We start from the raw sequence: 13,011 nt of genomic DNA, 5'->3' as shown, positions 1-13,011 counted from the left end.
CAATTTCTATGTATGCTAAGTATGCAGATACAGATACATAAAGATCCTCCTTGTTGTTATAAATATCAATCTCACACATGGGCAAGGTTCACCTTCTTGACTAAATTTTTTTAATATTCTTTCAGGCATTACATAATGCATTTCTTCCATGATAGCTCCCTGTAGTTTCTAGAAAGCTCTTCAATTTAAATTGAGTCCAGATCGTAACTGCCTTTTTTGTGTAGTTTGGGTCTGAAACATGATGAATAGACATGGGGGACTGCTGTTTCCGTTCCATGCCAAAGAACCTCTCTCCACATGAAGAGTACATGTATCAGGGGCAATATTGGAGTGTGGTGTTCATTGTTTTGCTTGCATAACCACAACACTACCCATGTGGTATTGTGGCAAACAATGAAAAATCTCTTTCCTTCAGCAGGGTATCTGGACCAGTAATAGTGGTTTTGGCTTGTTGGCTGTTATGGCTTTTTTTCTGGAAACTGTGCTTTAATTTTCATCTAAGTCTTTATGGAGGTATTCTTCTTTATGGGTTACCGATAGTTCTAGGATTTCATAGTTCGTGTTTGCAATGTTAGCAGTAGTTATCAGAAGAGGTTTGCATCTGGATATGTGGAGGGGAAAAGGATGTAGCAGGCAGGATACAAGAGTAATGTTGTAGTTGGAGTTGGCCCAACTTTTCATTCTTGGGGTAGCAGTCTAAGTCTTGCCCATGCAGACTGTGCAAAATAATAATCTTAATTTATTATAGTAATAAAGAATGTGACTGCCCTGTCTGCGATAGAACTGAAGAATCTTCCCTTGACATTTACCTGACTCTGTTTTAAGTAGAGAGTAAGTCTAAGCTTAGACTCACTAGGACATGGACTGAGGTAAATCCCATCTTAGAGGACTAATTCAAAATTATTTGACATCCACAAACTCAGGTCTTCCAGTGGTGAATGAAAATTTGAGGTATTAATTTCAAAAATACCAATGTAGACAGTGAGGTGCTAGATAAAGTTCAATGGTTCTTTCTTCTGTATCTTCTGCACTTTGAAAGGTTGTAGCTGCATATTTGGACTAATTCTAGGGTCCCTGACAGACATTGTTCTCGAACATAAATGTTAGAAATAATTCTCCCAAGTATAACTGGTTTTAGAAGATTTATACAACGTAGTATCTAGGAGATTGATACAACATGGTATTTTCATGTGCAGACAAATCCTTCCAAGAACTTTTTAAAGTTCTTATAGAGAAACATATCACTGCATTTCTTAAATGTTAAATTTGCTACATTTTCTACAACCTTTTTTACTTGTTTGCTAACTGTAACAATAATATTTGAATTTGTGGAATACCTGTAGAACACTGATCATATATTCTTCATCAAGTTTTATTTCTTCAAGGTTTTTCTAAATTGCATCACCTTCCTGGTTTGATTGATAGACCAATACACATGTAAAATTATTGTACAATCACACTGTAAACTAGTACCATCATCATATCTCAAAACAGGATATGTATTGTCATGTCAATAATTTTAGACTAAAAATGCAAAAAGACAAAAAGCTCCTATGATTTTCTGACATTATGAGATTTATTGTATAAAGTTGATATGATGCTAGAAAATGCATGAGTGGACTCCAGCACACAGAACTTTATCCAGAATAAATGGTGGTGTTGAGTATCGATAAGGATCATGGCTGAAAACATTGTGACTAGTTCAGCCAGAAGAAGACACATTCAGAGCAGGGGGAAGTGGGATCTACACATCAACAATGAGCTAACGAGCCACACATCAGGCCGACTGACCAACTGGAGATGGAGGATGTGCTGGAGGGCACATAGCCCCATCTCATGATAAGCCCACGAGCCACAGATCAGGCCAGCTGACTGACCGGAGATGGAGGATGTGCTGGAGGGCACATAGCACCATCTCATGGTATGCCCAGCTTGGCAAAATAGGAGAAAAGTTGAGACCTTTTTAACATGGCCCGGAGCTTGTCAAAACATGTTCATCTTTCACAATCACCGCTTCCCCCCTCCCACCCAGGACTTTCCTCTACTCTGGGAGCTATAAAGAGCCCACCAAAACCAGCACACTTTGGGGAGAAGACCAGTCTCATCTAAGGGCCTGTCCAGTCTCATCAAGGAAATACCAGCTCGGCCTCACCAAGAGAATACCAGCACTCTGAAGACCCTCACTCTGAACCAGACGTCGGAGGACGCTGCGCTCCTGACCCCAGCATCCTCACCGTGGAACACCGAGGCCATACATCATCGTACAAGTCCTGTCATCCACACTGTGGGGCCATAAGAGACTGGATCCCTCACTCTTTTCTTTCTTCCTTTCTCTCTGCTCTTTCCCTCTCTCCCTTTTCCTATACCCCCATTTCTTTGTCTCTCCTTCCATATATATATATTACTCTCTTTCTCTCTCCCTTATACCTTAGTTTTCTTCCTTCTCTACCACTCTCTTTCCCTTTTAAACATATAAGGATAACACCCTCCTTAAGCTCTGCTGTTGATTTCTGGTTAAATTTCATATTATAGCTATTGATGGTTGCCAATACACCACTCGTAGTAGGATTTTTGCTGTTAATGTGTTGGTAAGTTCTGTTATATTTTTGCCAAGTCTCCATTCGCTGTAACCAGTATTCCAACAAGTACTTTTAGTAAAACTCACAATTGAATTGGACCCCGGAGGTGACTGTCTGTCATTCACTTTGCATAACCACACAGAATTAAACCAGAGTTAACTCACACCTGGTCTCATCTGTTGAGTCAGGGCACGTGTCGTGTCTGGAGTTGACTCATCCCTCATCCCCCCTGTTGGGACAGGACAGGTATCTAACCAAGATACTTGATTTCTCAAATGGTAAAAACATGAATGCACTGATAAACTGAAATGCAGGTCTAAATGGATTAGTCAAGCGATAAAAAATAGACTGCTGTAGATGTATAAAATATTAATCTGGTCTCTCTCAAAAAAGTTTTTTAGATTTACACAGATGGTTATTTCATCTACGTTCTATGTGATAAGTGAGTGTGAAAGTTCTAATGGAACTAAACCTTACTGCTCATTAACAAAAAGCATCTGTGCTTGTGACACAAATACAACAAGCTACTGCTAAAACAATAACCATAGAGAAATATATCTGATCCTTCTTAGAACTCATTAATGGAGAATAGCTATTTAATAGAATGGGAGAATAACTGCTTGGGAAAATGACAATGACAAACCAAAGCTTGCTTGTTTCAACAGTTAAAATTGTAGAGAACCTCTGTGAAATTCTGGGGCTTTGCAAATAATTTTAGATGGCATCAGACCTTCCATCTATAAAACTGAGTATAGGGCTCCCAAGCACCTACTCTTCTACTCTATGCATGTATGTCATTAATTTAAGCATTAGCTAATAAGATTGTTTTAGGCACAGCCTTGATACTTCAGCTTAACTTCAGTAATAATATTTGGTATTAGTCAGTATTTGACAGATTAACTGAGGCAAGTGTAGTGAAAGATGTTACTTTATCTTGAAGAGAGTTGAAAAGATCTTGATCTACTTTTTTTTGCTCACATGTTCTACAGGCTAATAATACATATTTGTTGTCATAATATGTAGTTATGACACTCATCCACTTGTGTGTTCCCACCTTAGACTATATATCAAGTTTAAAACAAACAAAAAGTCAGACTATGAAAGAGGTATTTGTAAGTGTTACCTTAATTAGTTATTCAACCAAATAATCAAGATATCTTGAAATTTTTACATTAGAATTAACTGTGTTTTTTTTTTTTTTAATCAATTAAAATTAGAGAACAGGGCTGAAATTATCTGGAGTGCAACATGCAGAAGTAAAGATTAGAACTTATTTATGCTAAAATACTCAATAATCTGTTATTTTATTCCTATATTTCCTCATGGGTTTTTTGTTGTTTTTTTTTGTTTGTTTGTTTCTTTGTTTTTGTTTTTGTTTTTGTTTTTTTACTTAACGTAAGATTTGCATTGTTTTTATTTCTTATCCTCACAGAGTTTTGCAAATTCTTGCATGCAGAGTACACAGGACCTAGAGTCAATAATATAGTCATCTCATTTGATGACAGACTGGATGCTAAATTGAAAATTCTGAGGCAGTGTTTGATCAGCTAACTAATACCAAAAAGTTTTTAAAAAAGAATCACAAAAAAAATATTATAAACAATAGTGTCACGTACACTCTTAATTTTAAGACTTACTGTAAAAAAAAAAAAGCTACGGCATATGTTCTTCTTTGGTTTTCTGTGCTGGCTTTTATATTTATTGCACAGCCTATTCTTAGTATACATCAGAAGCCAGAAGACTTTGTTGCAAGTTTTAGAGAGAATGCACCATGTTGACTTTCTGGAAAATGCGAAAAAAATATTTCACATTTCTTTCCAGCTGGTAGAAGGAGGCTTTTCATTGCATCTTGTGTACTAAAACGAGACAAGCACTTCTCTCTGATCTGGCAGCAAAAATACAAGATGAAGCAGTGAGTAAGCAAGTACACAGGGGAAAAGGTGAAGGAAGTACAAAGTGATTGTGGAAATGTAACTAAAACAGAAGGCTGAAATTTCAGTTCTCCTTTTAGTTTCACATAAAAAATATTGTTCCACAGTTCCTTTTCAGTTTATTTTGATTACTGAAAAATTGTGGGAGGAACCACTACTGAAATTTTCACCTGAGATCTAGAAATAGATAGAGATCTAAGCAAATAGTCCCTGGCTGTGTTTACAGGGAAGATATGTAAGTCTACAGAGTTTTAAGGTCAAGGACTGGATTATATGTCAAGCTTGTAACCATTCCTTCTTACTTAAAAGTAAGCCTGTAATTTCTTTTTTAAATCATGGACTCAAAGAAGTAATTTTTCTTTCTGGTCAGAGCAACCCCAAACATGTCAGAATGCATCATTGGTACTAACCAATAGGTGTCTGAACTGAGGAAGACCTTAGATGTAAAATTAAAGCTTATAGACAGCTTTGTGTTGTGCTGTGGTTTAATCCATCTAAAACCATAGATTAAAATGCCAGAAGCTTTAAATTCAGAAGGCTATGTAAGTCATTATGCATTTCAGTGTCCCTATTGCAACTGTCTGAGTGGTGCTGAAGTGCTCCATTTAGGAAGTTTTCTTTGCTGTATAACTAAACAGGGGTGAAAGACTTTTTTTTTTTTTTTTCTTTTTTCTTTCCTTTTTATGTATCTATCCTGGGAAAACTGTTAGTCTTCTGCCAAGACATAGCCAATCTTGAGAATGAAATTAGCAGTTTACCTTATGTTCCTAAGGTGTTAAATTTACACCACCTACTTTTCTTCTCACAGGGACACATTGCGTGCAGAAAATTCATCTGTTTTAGGATTCTCAGCCCAAACACATAAAATTTACTTATCTCAAACAAAATGACTGATGAATGAAACCAAGGCAGAAAGCACATATTTCAGTTGTTTGCAAGAGCTCACCCTAAAATGAAGTGCATCATTGAACTAGAAAGAATGTAGTTTATTCCTGTGACTGGAGAGTGCCTGTTGTTTGTTCAGACAAAGGACTTCATAAAATTAGGTGTTACAGCACCATCTGGTGACTCCTATTTAATATCTTATGAGTAAGCGCAACACCCATTTATTGGTAGTATTTTTCATTAATTGAAATAAAGACAACATTTTAGCGTTAATATTAAGTAATAATATTATAAACAGATGATTCAACTGATATTGAAACATATGCACTATTACAATAACTGATTATTCTCCCATCTATCATAATCCTAATATGTTAGCTCTTTGGGGCAGAGACTGATTATTGCTCTACAAAATGATCAGTCAGACCTAAACCAGAGTTCTAAAGAAAAATAATGCAAATGTACCCAGAGCTTATTTTAGAAGGACAGGTTGGTGCTATGAATTTATAAAGACAAGTTCATTATATGTCATTTTAGAATCTAGAAAAAAATGGACCTAAATGACAATTCTAAATCCTTTCTTAACTGTATTCTTCATAGATTTTTTAGCAGATATGTCACCAGTTGTATGAAGTAGTAATAGGAGCAATATGAACTTAGTTTGTCTGTACAATCAACAACCATATTTAACTAAATCTTAGAAAAAAAAATTGGTTGGAAGGAACCTTTTGCTCAGGCCATACTTCCCCACTTAAAGGAAGACCCTATTTTGTTTGCCACTTCTCTGGAAAACAGCAGAGTCAATTGATCCTGCCCAAAGAAGGTGGAATAACATAAGTATGTGAATTTTACCTCTTCTGCATTGAAATATTCAGGAGTATATGTACCAAAAATCAAATAATCACATGTGGAAATAAAGTGTCTCCAAACAACAACATCAAAGTGAAATTTTTGATGCTTTTATATAGTTTTGCCTTTGGAAACCACAATACAGACCAAAAGTTCAGGGGAATTGTCAGTGCCTCCTAATCAAATTTCTGTTGGCAAATTACACTATGAAAGCTAATATATGTAAGAAAAACATATTTAAACCTTTTATGTTTTCATCAGACAGAAGTCTTCAGTACTTTGTCTTGGAGTATTAGTCTCAACAGTGAAAAAAATAATTCTGAAGATACAGAACAATATCTACAGGGTGAGAGAAAAGGAGGGAGGGTTCCTGGAACAGCAACAACTTCTCTCCAATTAAAGTAATTGTGACATTTCAGACTCGAAAAGAACTAATTTTAGAGGAATGCAATTATTTTTTAAGCCTGATACATTTTGTTGCTGTAAACAGGGCAAGGATACTTATTTTGTCAGAAAATTTATATACCTTAAGGTTTTAGGGACACTAAAATGACTAATCTGACATTCTTGAAGAGGCAGAGAGAGTTGGGATCTCCAGCCTGGAGAAAAGAAGGCTCAAGGAGATCTTATTCATGTGCATAAATACCTGATGGGGTAAAGTAACAAAGATGGAGACAGACTCTTCTCAGTGATACCCAGAGACAGGACAAGAGACAAGACACACAATTGAAATACAAGAAATTTCATTTAATCATAAGGGAAAACTTTTTTTCAGTGATATCGTCAAACCTTGGAATACGTTTCCCAGGAGGACTGTGGAGTCTACATCCCTAGAGATATTCCAACTCAACTGGACATAGACCACAGAATCACTAAGTCTGGAAGGAATCTCAGCTGGTCAGTCAGTTCTACCTCCTGCTAAGAGAAGGATCACTGTTAAATTCAGACTAGGTTTTTCAGCATTCTTGTACCACCAAGTCTTGAAAACCTTAAAGGACAGAGACTTCACAACCTCTCTCTCTGGGCAACCTACTTCTATGTTTAATTATCCTCAAAGTGATCTTCTTTTCCTTATGCCTGTTCAGATCCTCACCTGTTTGAATTTATGACCTTTTTCACCTCTTTGTTCTGCTGTGTACCTCAGTATAGACTCTAGCATAATCTCCTTGGTAACTTTCAGGTATTTTACAGCTGCCTTTAGGGCCCATCAAGCCACCTCTTTTCTAGGCTGAATGAGCCTAACTCCGTTTGTTGGTCCTTGAAGTACATTCAGTCCTAGTAATCTGGATATGCTTTAAATCTGTTCAATGATCTCCATGGCAAGAAATAAGAATTGTAAAATTAACTTTTGATAATACTTTTTCTAAATGTCCTAATGCTGTACTGAGGTTTGGAAAGAGCAAAGAAATCTTTTTTTTTAAATAGCATTGTGGTAGCACCATCTATTTTCTGTTTGTTTACCACCTACAATACCTGCTAGTATTTTATGCTTTCTTCAGAACTTTTGAGGAAAGAAACCCTACTGCTTGCCTTCCATGACCACTGCACATCCAGGTAGATAAGCCTCTCTGAACAGTTGAGGAGATGGATATTTCTCTGGAAGCAACTACCTGTGTGTGGTAAAGTGTTGAACAAGTTAGAGGGGGAAAAAAATGAGTTACACAGCAAAAAAGACATTTGTAGAAGTTTAACTTGAAAAGTTATTGAGAAGACCAGAGAACAGATGCACAGCCAAGCCTCAAATGTGGTGGAAATAGTCTAGCAATTCTGAGAGTCTTCCTGGTTTCCTGCAAACACTTCAGAATGCCTTTGAATCCCAAAAATAGGATAATAATAACTTGATGTAAAGAATCCTCAAAGGTACTTTGGATATGATGGACAGTTTCTTTTTAACTTGTTTCATTTATCTCATCTAGCAAGTCTGAACTTCCTCTGTCTAAAAACTTTACCAAATGTTGTGTATTATTTTGTGTTTTCTGAAACCCTAGATTTGGAAGTTGAAAGTTCTAATGGTGTTTTTCATGCACACACGAGAAGGAAAAGAATGAGTGGATTCACTTCAAGATTCTTATTTACTCACATATGTGTTTGTAAATACAATGGCAAGGCCTTGTTTATTGGCCCTCAAGGTAAGTGGTGTGGTACAGCTTGTGTTCACATGGCTAAAACTCTCTGCTCCCTCCAGAAAGAGTACTTTATCCCTAAAGACTCCTGAAATAGTCCCTGAATCATGCTGTGCCTCAGTCTGTGAGTAGGAATAGGCAGGAGAAAGCTGATTTGTGTTAATTGTAGCCATTCTAGACAGCATACCAAATGTGAAAGAAAATACATAATAGCATACCATTGACTGTGCCTATCCCCTGCTGCATCTTGTCTGTGGCTACAGATATTGCCCTCAGGTCCAATCATGACTTTGTTTCTCACAACTCCAGTATTTAGCAATTTCTCTAGAGCCATATGAAGATATGTGTTCTGTTCACACAAGTTCACAGCTATGAATATCTGAAATTTACTTGTTTCAATTTGGCTTTATTTGAACTAACTGTGCACTCACAGAGGGAGGGGGCTACAAAGAGATAACACAAAATCATCTGTTAAATACATGATATGCACATATAAGCAAATTGAATTAATCTTGCATCTTTCTTTAAAGTTGTAAATGACATTTTATATGTTTAACTGTATGCTTATTATAAACGACAATATGTCTTTCAAATAAAATAATAGATACGTACTAATTTCTACAATTGGGTGTTACTGCTTAAAAATATCCTATGAATATACAACTTTTATTTATATGGATCTGTTTAATGACTTTTGAAATTCTAGTTCCAAATGCTTAGAAAAATATACATGGTACTCTAACATAAGATGTAAATTATTTATGTATAAAGAGACATAAGCTCTGCATTTAGGAGAATTCACATACTTACCTAGGACTCCCATTGTGGGAGTGGCAGGACATAAGGCTCCAGCCAACTGGATGGTAAAAGAAGATCAATACTAACATGACCATCTGGATGGTCAAGGAAGACTAATACTAACATGATTAAATCATAGCAATCAGTCAAAATATAAAGCAGTCTTGAACGAGTTACACAGGATTGTATGTCTGTGGGTGTATGAATCCCAGGCCAGAAAACTACTCAACAAATACATGGAGGAGTGAGAGATCTCGGGCCGAAAGACTTTTTTTTTTTTAAAAAAAACATCCTCTTTCACCTCTTGGTCCAGACCTGGATCTGTAAGCCACAAATTGAGAAAGAGTTAATTAAAGAGAGCTCAGCTCTGCTATGCTTTGCTCTAACTGCTAACAAGAGCTCTGTGTGCATGTCTCTGTGTGCATCGTTCTCAGTCACCACAAGGCATCAAAATAATTTTTTGCTAGAGCACTATCTAATGCAGCTTCTAAAAGGAAATGCTGTGTATCATCAGCATGAAATACATTGCAGATTAAGAACAAATGAAAACATTAATATTCCATATTACCTCCATTTACATATTTTTAAGGGGAGAAATTATTTCATTTTCCTAGTGGTCTCAAGACTAAGACATTACCAGGACTTGTACTGAGTTGGTTATGTGGTTTTAATATCCACTGCTCATTTTCACTTTTCAATTTTCTTATTTAGGTACTGCTCAGTAGAATGTCTTTATTAGCTCGGTGAGCAATACAGGTATTTTGCCTTTCCCACAGGGTGGATGCTTTTGCCTACTTTGATAGACAACCTGTTGAGAAACCTTGAGTGTTTGCATTATTAATAGGCCCCAGGCAATAGAAGACCTTGCTGTAAATTATAACCACATTGGATGGATTCAGTGTCAAACTATCAGTGCTAAATATTTTTTGTAATAAAGTAGACTCTTTAAACACTTTTTTTTTAGTTTTACTTTTAGATTTAAAGCAATTTCCAGAGTCAACTTCTGAATTTTCAACAGATTCAGTGTTTAAAACCAAACATAAATCATGCATTTGGTCTCAAAACACCTCAGAACTTGATCCAAGCCCACTTCAAAACTTATACAGCTCTTTTAAAATTATGGGTTACAATTACAGATGTAATTTATTAGTTTATCAATATTGGTAAAACATTACCTGCGATAAAAAATCCAATATTGGAAAAAATGAAAACATTTACTCAAATACCAGTTTGTGGCAAATTTCAATAGATACATTCTTCTCTGAAAAGTAACATTTTATTTTGCTTCATATGAACCTAAATGTATAGATCTTTAGAATACCAGTTAATTATGTTGATACCTTACAGTTTAAAGATTTATGTCTTATAGCTAAAAGGTTTACAAAGTCAATTTGCGTTTCAAAACAGCCAGCTTTCTTACTGCCTTTTTTTTTATTTTAAGTTCCTTAATGAGACCTGAAAATCTTATAGTTGATTGAAGTTTGTTTACTCAAAAAGTGACAGCTACTATAGTTTAGCTACTGAAAGTGATATAATTAACAGCTTATGTTAACGCTAAGGCATTCTAGGTATGTCAGCATCACAACTGATACTAAATATGTTGCTGAAGAGCTTTTAGAATTGCACTTCAGGTGTTGGTTACTGGCAATAACTCCAATATAAACAGGGGAAAAAAAAAGTTACCTTATTTAGTAAATATGGGAATGGGAAATAATTCACAGTTTGTTTGTTTGTTTGTTTGTTTGTTTTCTGTGAAACCTTGGTCAGTGGGAACACAGTTTGTGTAATATGTAAAGATTTTATCTGTGAAATCTAGCTAACCTGAAGTTACCTGTGAAACTCCAAACAGTTGTCTCAATGAGACCCAGGAGTTCATAGCCCAGTTCACAGAGTTTAGAAAGATTAGTAAGAACTGAAAATTCTTACTATCTGATAATAAATGATGTCCTTTTTTAAATTACAGTAGATAAATATCTATACCACAACCCAACTGTTATAACAGTAAGGTGGCTAAAACTATGTGAGATGGCTCTCACAACTATGTATATGCTGCTCTGTGTGTTCTCTGCAGACTATTGGAGTGTTAATATAGGCTCCTCTATAAGAAATACAACAAGCAGAAGCAACAATGAAGAAAAATAAATTAATGAAGGCACAGATCCTGTGTATCTGTTTCCTAGAACCTCTTTCAAGATGGTGCTAGCCATACCAACTTATTATTTATAAACAAAGATATACAGAGCAAGCTGTGGGATAGAACAGGAAACTTGTAGGACAAGAGTTAATAATACTATCTATCTATCTATCTATCTATCTATCTATCTATCTATCTATTTTTTTTTTCTGTCAGTGTTGCACATAGTACGATTTTTTATTGTCCCTTTCTTACTGTCCTAATAGTTCGGTTGTTCACATTAATTGAGTAAATTAATATAACACAGAAGATTCCCTCTCTTGACCAAATAAGTTTTGCCTCTCTTGTATGTGTGGTATATATTGACTACAACATTGGAGAGTTGCTATGAACTCTATTTCCTGGTTGGTTTTGAGCTGTTCCTTTCACTTTTGTGATCAGTAAAATAGCCTTCGCTCGTTAATAATTAAAGCATTGATTTAAACTGCTAGAGATCTTTCAAACTTTTCTTGGGGCTTATTCTCTTATTCCAAAACATGTATTACAATTAATAACAAGTGAAATTAATAGCATTCCCATCCTTTCACTAATTGCTTCAGAAGATGTACATTTTATGAATTAGAAAAAAAGTTATCACTGTATTATGTGGAAAAGAATATAAGTACGTCCACTCTGTCATTCCTGTGCCACCCAGGCCAGCATCTTATCCTGTGGAAAGACCTGGGTCAGGGGTAGGATATTAGAATAACACTTAAAGACCACAAGACAAAGAGACAAAAAACTGTGGGGACCATATTGCCTAAAGTAGGGACAGAAATAAGAGACCAGGTCCTGAGAAGGTGTCCTGGTTTTGTTAAAAACAAGTTTCTCTTTTAGTGAATTTACCTGTCAGCTAAAGCCTTCATGTTAGCTGCGTTTTCCTGGAGAACCCAACACATGTTTTAGTTAAACCTAGCAATGGAATGCAAACTTATTGATAAGCACGGATGGACATCTCGCGAGAGGGGCAACGAGAAACTGATGACCGAGAGACTGACCAATGGTGTATAACATTCCATTCATGTGAATACTTCATATAAAAGTGGGAGATCACGAGGATCTCGTCCCTTTTCCCTTTTCCCTTTTCCTTCCCTTCTGCTTATGGCCAACGTTAGGAGAGGACCTTGCTGGTCGTCCCTGTGAACTGAGGCCTAGTGAGAGACTGAATCCAGCTCCGGTTGGCTACAGAGTCTAATCCAGGACTTTGGGTGCTGGCTCTGCAATTGCGGAGACTTTCAAGATTGGTTTTGTATATTTTGTATTATTTTCTCTATTCTTATTAGTAGCATTAGTAAAACATCTTTAATTTTTCCAACTCTCTTCTCTCTGTCCTTCTTTCCCTCCCGATCACCTGTCCTGAGTGGGAAGTGGGGAGAGGGAGGGGAAAAAGGGAGAAGTGGAGGGGAGAGGAGGTTAACAATACATCTGCCAGGGTTTGATTGTCACCCCGCAATCTTAACCCTCGACAGAAGGAAAACTGGACTAACTGAAAAGGAGGAAAGGAGTAAAGACAGACAGAAGGAGGGGAAGGGAAAGGAAGGGAAAGGAAGGGAAGGGAAGGGAAGGGAAGGGAAGGGAAGGGAAGGGAAGGGAAGGGAAGGGAAGGGAAGGGAAGGGAAGGGAAGGGAAGGGAAGGGAAGGGAAGGGAAGGGAAGGGAAGGGAAGGGAAGGGA

This window comes from Patagioenas fasciata, chromosome 1 (genome assembly GCF_037038585.1).
Source record: "Patagioenas fasciata isolate bPatFas1 chromosome 1, bPatFas1.hap1, whole genome shotgun sequence".
NCBI lineage: Eukaryota > Metazoa > Chordata > Aves > Columbiformes > Columbidae > Patagioenas > Patagioenas fasciata.
This window is presented reverse-complemented; position numbering follows the sequence as displayed.